This window comes from Bacillus rossius, chromosome 6 (assembly GCF_032445375.1).
Source record: "Bacillus rossius redtenbacheri isolate Brsri chromosome 6, Brsri_v3, whole genome shotgun sequence".
Lineage (NCBI taxonomy): Eukaryota > Metazoa > Arthropoda > Insecta > Phasmatodea > Bacillidae > Bacillus > Bacillus rossius.
In genome coordinates this window covers 66133363-66140963 of record NC_086334.1, presented here as the reverse complement: position 1 = coordinate 66140963, position 7601 = coordinate 66133363, and the positions used below count along the sequence as shown (strand labels likewise).

The window sequence follows — 7601 nt, the reverse complement described above, 5'->3', positions numbered from 1 at the left end:
TGTTTATACGTAGTTGTTTACCCTTGTAATAGTTGTTACATTCATAGCATTAAATTGTTTAAAAGTTGGCGAGGTTAGGAAAGCTATGGAAAAAAATTCTCAAATATAGTGTTGAAGGTTATGTTAGGTGTATTCATTTAAAATAGGTAATACTTAACTTAAGTTCTCTAATAATTTAACAGTATTTCTATTAATGTATCTAACCTAACATCAGTTAGGCTAGGTTTATAAACTACACAGTGATTGATGCAACTCCAACTAAAGCCCGCTGCACACGACACAATTTTTCTTATAATATTGTACTTACAAGAGATGTTATCCTGGCTCGCTATAAGTTTTGACACTTAAAAACTTGCTGGCTACGAGCAGCCCTGAGAGATCGACTACTGGTTTAGCCTAATCTCAGTGTCCTATTTTTCATACGAGTTTCACTACAATATTTAAGCAGTGGCCAATCAGAATGAATCAAAACAACATTAGAATTTGGCGTGCAAGATTTGGAAACATAAATATGGAAGGAAAGAAGTGAGCGAAAGACCAATTAACAACAATAATAAATTTTTACATGGAAGTTCTTTGTTTGTATGTGGTTAAAAGTAGTAATTACCACAATAAAAATGTTCATATTGCAGCTTTGAAAATAATCGTTTTGATAACTTATTGTTTTGAAAATGCTCAGACCACAACTATCAAAGTAGCCAGTATCATGTGCAGCGAAAACTTCTAGCATAGAAAGACGTCAGCTTGGAAACTTGAAAATTGTAAACTATCCAATACTAAAGCTTGTAAAAAACATTTTGTCGTGTGCAGCAGCCTTAATGCAGCAAAATTACGGTTGTTTATAATAGTCAAAATCCAAGGTGTTAGGCCTATGAATTTTACAACATGAAATTCTATAAAAAGAACTCTCTATCGCTCGTTGGGGGCTAAATACATGCACAATTTCAGTAGCAACTTAAACATCATAGAAAAATTTATGTTAGATTCAGTAGCAAAAAAATAATACATCGATCAATGAAGAGAGCAAAACTTGCCCAGTATTTGCGTGTTATTTTGTCTATGGCCATGGCTTGCAAATTCTATATAATTCCAATCCTGTCTCCCTAAGTTTCCTTACGAGGCAAAGATACCATTATAATTATTAAATGAAGGCTAAGAGACATAACTTTAGAATTTCTTGGTCTTTTTGAATAAAAAAATTTATTAATGCATCTGTTGGACGTTAGAAAAGAGGCATTGAAGTAATTAGCTTTACAACTTATAATTGACCAAAATTGTTGTGCACAGCTTAATTAAAAGTGCAGTATACTTGGATCTGCTCTTGCTAGATGTAATTTAAAATTTTGGGGATAAAGTGTCTGAATTCATCTTTATTGTGAATATGGCTGATATTTTATTTATTGGTTTTTGCAGCTGATGTCCTGAAACTTCATAAAGTTACCCATATTGAGGTGAAGGAAACAATCTGCCTGTGGCTGCAACAGAGCAAAACAAGAGTAATGAGGAGGTAAAACTTTTGTTATTCTAACAACTTTATTTTAACTACTTTTTTATTGTAACATTGCAAGTTGTCCATGATTGTATTTTTGGCTAGTTGCCTTTTGTATACAAAAAAATTAATTTTGAATTTTATTTTACAATTTTCAATTCTGGTAGTGGAATTTGGATTTCCAGATTTTTGTTTTATAAAAAATTAAGAACTACAGATGTTCATTACATGATATTTCTCATCTGTGTATTTCTGCAACAAAAATTAAAATAAAATATATTTGGTTTTCGATTCAGTACTGCTTAATTTAACACTTGTTGAATTTTATTTGGAGCACAGTTTGAATGGAATATTTACATAACTATGTAGTTTCTTTTTCTGCAATGTGATGATAAATTTACGTGTGTTAATACTAGACTAGGATACAATGAAACCCCTTATTTGCACTGTTCGTGGGCACAAAGTAAAAAAGTGTAAAATAAGGGAAATGTATGGAAAATCATTTTTTGGTCATATAACTGTCATATTATACAACCTAAACATATTGCACTATCGTATAAACATAACTATTCCTTATTATGAGTGTCTGAAGCATATCTAAAAATAATAATTTACATTTAATCTTTAATCTCTTATTTACATTCGGTGAAGTGTAGGTAAGCATCTATAAAATACATACGTACTTTCATACTGTAGTTGGCAATTCATATCAGATGTTTGCAGATTAAGAATATTGATAAAAATGTCAATACATAAGGATAGTTTACTAAAGCAAAAGTTACATTAAAAAAACATACAGCAAGTTTTACAAGAACCTTATTTCAGTATTTAAAAAAAATTCGGTAAATATGTAGTGTACGGATTAGCGTCAGAAAAATTTTTAAAAATCTGAAATAACTTTCATTATATGCTCTTTTATGTCCTCTTTTCATTTCAGCCTGCGGAGATAAGAAATTCCAATTACTTTTGGAGATATCGCCGTTCTTATTTTGCAATACAAGACCTATGTAATCATTCGACCGTCGCCATTTTATATTTTGCTGTGTCTGCGTGAATGCCTAAATAAAAGACATTATCCATTAGGTAAGGTTTTTTACATTATAAATACTTCAAAATAAACGGAAATTAAAAATAATATCAATTAATTTTACTTGTTGTATAGTTTTAAGTATTTATAATGTAACTGACCTGTCCTAACAAAAAGGGACAAAGGTAGATTAGGTCAGGTCAGCTACATTATAAATACTTTGAAACTGGTAACAGGCATTAAAAATAATAAAAGTAATTTTAATGGTTGTTTAGTTTTAAAGTATTTATAATGTAGCTGACCTGACCTAACAAACTGGGACAAAGGTTGAACAGTAGGAACTCACGTAATTTTCTGTTTATATGATGTAGTCGTTCACCTACATCGTGGGAAAAAAAAAAAAAAAAAAAAATCATACTTGTAAACAAGCAACAATGTTGAATGCCGCATGAGTGCACAGGATTAAAATTAAAAAATTAGATATCTCCTATCTCCTTTGGAATTTCTTATCTTCGCCGGGTTTAATGAAAAGAGGAAGTTAAAGAGCACAGAATAAAAGTATTTTCGGAATTTTAATTTTTTTTTAAACAAATATTGCCCAAATATGAAAATTAAAAAATTTGATATCTCCTAAAGTATTTGGAATTTCTTATCTCCGCAGGCTTTAATGAAAAGAGGACGTAAAATAGTATATAATGAAAGTTATTTCAGATTTTTAAAAAAAAATTTGACGCTAATCCGTACACTACATATTTACCAAAAATTCCAACGGTCATTTAGTCATTTGAAATTGTCAATCCAACCAATGAATATATGAAACTCATCAATTCGGAGCCATGTAGCTAAAATTGTGCCTTTTGTCTAATCAAAACACAGTTTATGGGTCATTCCAGGGCCCTTGCACCCACCAACCATTCCTTCTAAAGTACTTTAATTTCCTTATATTTTGATTCACAAATGTATTTTATATGTATTAGAAACACCACAACTGGGATGCAGTTTCTTCAATCATTTCGTGATTTTTTACAATTTTGTTCAGAGTGGAAATCGGCACGCCTAACCTTTCAGTGAGTGAAACTCAAGTTTCTGTGTCATCGTTCATGCACTTAGTTGAGTTTTTCATCAATCTAAAATGTTTTCCTTGTTTTTTACATGCTACCATCTTGTAAAAAACGTACAGATAAAAGTCAAAAATGTTTCCTTATTTACAATAATTATTTATTGCTGAAAAAGTTAGACATTGACTAAGATTAACACCAGAAATAAATAATGTACAGTACATAATTCTGTATGTATAAGTACTAACAAACATAAAGAATTTCTATAAATTGTAGCTCTAGCGTCTAGTTTTCTCGAAGCCTGCCTTTACTAGGCCAGTGTTGGCAACTTGTAAATGCCGTTTTTAATTTCACGTTTCACATGTTTATTCTCGGACAATTCTTTTACAGTTTCATCATGTATGGCGATTGCACCAAGTTGCTTGTGTGTTACGTGTTACATGATTTAACTAGCAAGATGGATGCAATTTTTGAGATGTAATTCACGTGAAAGTATTGTATTGGACTAAATGGGAGCCAAACGGGACCTGAAGAATATTGTGCAAAAAATGGGAATTGTAAATAACGGTAACGTAAATAAGGGGTTTCACTGTAGTAAAATTCATAACAAGCTAAATGAGTGTGCACAATTTAAAGATGTGCTAAGTAAGAGATTGGTTTAACTACATGTGTATTAATCACTTTGGCTATTATGTTACTAAATAAAAATATGTCTTTGCATCACCCATTTATTGTGTACTCAGAATTGTACACATAATTTTAGCATGATCTCATTATTTTAGGTTGGCTCTTGTGGACATTGAGACTGTGTTTGGCAGTTAATATGTGTTGGAGAAATCTTAGAAAGAATATTGGATATAATTGGTAGCTAAATATGCCAAATATAATTTGTGGTTCCAGTATATATCTACATGTCAATATAGAACTGGCTAAAACAGTATCATAAAAGTACCGTAGACTATTGGTCTGTATATAGGGCGACCATTTGTTCTTAAATGAGAGATGTGAAAATTGGAAATCACCTCATTTTCGCACGCTAGACGAGACAAGTGGTACTTCAGAGGAAAGAAGTAGCTCTGAAAATGACCACAACTTTATTATGGAAAGTACGTTTAATTGAAAATAGAGTACACCAAAGCACACAAATCCATTTAAATTAATAAGTCGTGAAACTAAAACATATTATGATCAACTTAAAATAGAAAAACAAAAAACTTAGGTATTTCAAACTAGAGGCAGAATTTAATGCATAATTATTGTCGTAAGTCTTAGTACACACTAAGAAATAGAGTGACAATGCGTGCTATGTAATGTAGTTTACTCGGAACGAGATCGTGCACACTGCAACAATCGGCGAGCTATCGATAGTGGTCGGCGACGAAGATGGGACGTGTAAAAAGTTATAACTTTTGAAAACATCTTTTAAAAAATTGACACAATATATTAGTAAGCAGTGATATTTAAACTTATAATAAGTTTTGGGTTTAAAATATGTACATCGTTTCTTACGGGACTAGAAACTTAAAGTTAACAGCTTTTAAAAAAATAGTTTGTCGTACTAAGAAATTGGTGGGACCAATTCATTCAACCATTTTGGACGGGAAATCGTAGGCATTGTGCAATTTAAATTTTAAATGAGATTCACTATAATTTTAATTACTGTACTTTCTGATTATAACTACTAAACTGCCTGACAACAACTTGAAAACCGATTCTCGTTGTTTTATCCTGTCATGTTTACTATTTACTACCTACACAAAGCACCGGGAACCGAACAGCTGGGCCAAAAACATCATGCAACGTTTATGTGAAATAAATTTTTCCAAATTTTAACGCCCTAGCCCTAAAATAACAGTGCAACAATTACACATGCGCGACGATTATATGATAAAACACAGTAAATATTTTGTAATTGTTTTCTTTTGACTTTTGGGGTAGGCCATTCAAACTTTTTTCAAAAAAGTAATGAGATAAATAGACATAATAAATTGTTATACATCAGTCAACACAAATAGGATTTGTCACACTAAAGTAATGACTAATGCATTTGTACATTTGTTTGGCCTCCTGAAACTGCAGGTTGCCTGATATTAGGGGATTGCCTTACATTCGCGCCAATACGCACATATTTTGGTTTAGATATGTAATAGCATATGTATTGTCTGCCCTATTTTTATGCTAGCCATGTTGTTGATTGTTAGTATGTAATTTGTGCAGTAAAATGTTAAAACCTTATGACTTAATCTGAAAACAACAGATATTTATTGAAATGCCAATAATAAGTAGAAGCATGTGTCATTGTTTAAAATTTTTTTTGCAACAGGTATTTGCAAATGTGTTGGTTAATGTGATGCATCAATTTCAGTGTTTTATATATATATATTTTTTTTTGTTCCAGAGGAAACAGAAACCAGCAACAAGGACCAGCTGAAAATGATCCAAAAATTATATATGATACTATAGTAGATTGCTTATTGTATAAATTATAATATTAATAAATTTTAGTAACTGTAATATGCTTTGACTTATTTCTCCTTTTGTTTGTCATCTCTGTTCTTACGTTTTTTTAATTTTGTAATACAGTAGACTCCTGGTTATCCGGTGTAATGATTGGCAAGGGGTCGATGGATATTTGAAAAACACTGTTAAAGTGATGTTTGGGGAAATATTTTATCCCGACCTCAAGACAAACCCTCAATTTAAATTCTAAATAAAAATATAACTGTCTGGCTTTATCTGCAGAGCTGCTGTTGACACGCAAAATCTCAGAATGTAAAAGTTGGCTAAACACTCAATTTTTTTAAAAATAGACAATGAAGGAAGCGAATAGGTATTAAGGAAAGAGCAGGATACTTTTTGTTGACATTGTCACATTTACTTCCGACATTTACTCATACTTACAACTACTTTGAGAAATTCCTTGTGAAAAGTTGTATAAGATTTAGGCTTAAGTTTAATACATTACCAAATTACATAATACTATTAAGTTCGGTTATTGAATTCTTACAAGCTGTTTTGCTATATTTGTGTTGCACACATTTCAATACATCTTGTAAGGTCCAGAACTTTATGTAACTTAAAAGATAGAGATTTAATGAATGATGTGGTTTCTATATTCACATGTCTGTAATTAAATTATTAGTAGTAAAGATCATAACAATGAAGTAAGTGTATGTCTAGCATACACTACTTTTAACAATGTGTATTCTGAACCAGCAACTGAGTGGTCATCTTTCTTTTGAAGTATTATACCAATGACAGCAATTTTATTGTGTTATGCAAGAAAACTTTGTAACTAGGGAATATGGAGTATGTTTTAAAGTGATAAAATGGCACTGAATCTGAATTGTTTGCATTATTGATATGCTACATTAAAACTCAATAATTTTTTTATTAAATTTTCTTCAAAATCTTAATATGTGCAATTATCTGGTATCCATATATAGTTTACTATGGTTTTAATATAAAAAATTACAGTGTGTGTTGTTTTCTGAAACACCAAAATACAACAGAAAGTTTTGTAAATTATTATGTTTTGCATACACCTTTTGGGTCTCAAGCCTAAATTTTTTTTATTTCATCAACTTACCTAGCAATTGTTTAAGCTAATATTACCACACAAATTGTAGTTGAATTCATTGCAGCTGACTCTTAGTAATATTCCTTTTGGATATTGTTGACTGAACCAAATATAAGCGAGATTTTAGGTTGTATTCTTTTACCCTTGCCTACCCTTGCCTTAAGGATATCATGGCAAGACTGGCACAAGTTTGTCGCGACAAGCCTAAGTTTGTCGCGACAAGCCTGGCGCAAGCTAGTCACAGCAAGCATTGTGCAAGCTTGTCATGGCAAGCCTGCCACAAGCTTGTCGCAGCAAGCATTATGCAAGCTTGTCGCGGCAGGCCTGCCGCAAGCTTGTCGCGGCAAGCCTGCCTCAAGCTTGTGGCGGCAAGCCTGCTGCAAGCTTGTCGCGGCAAGCCTGCCTCAAGCTTGTCGCGGCAAGCATTATGCAAGCTTAATGCGGCTA

At 31.9% G+C, this 7601-nt stretch overlaps 1 long non-coding RNA gene across 1 annotated transcript; it reads left to right on the top strand.

Moving 5' to 3' along the window:
• The first annotated feature begins 1036 nt into the window (after window positions 1-1036).
• Window positions 1037-6079, top strand: LOC134533561 (uncharacterized). The gene is made up of 3 exons (XR_010075332.1): window positions 1037-1241; window positions 1414-1507; window positions 5973-6079. It is a non-coding gene; the product is annotated as an uncharacterized LOC134533561 (long non-coding RNA).
• The last annotated feature ends 1522 nt before the right edge of the window (window positions 6080-7601 follow it).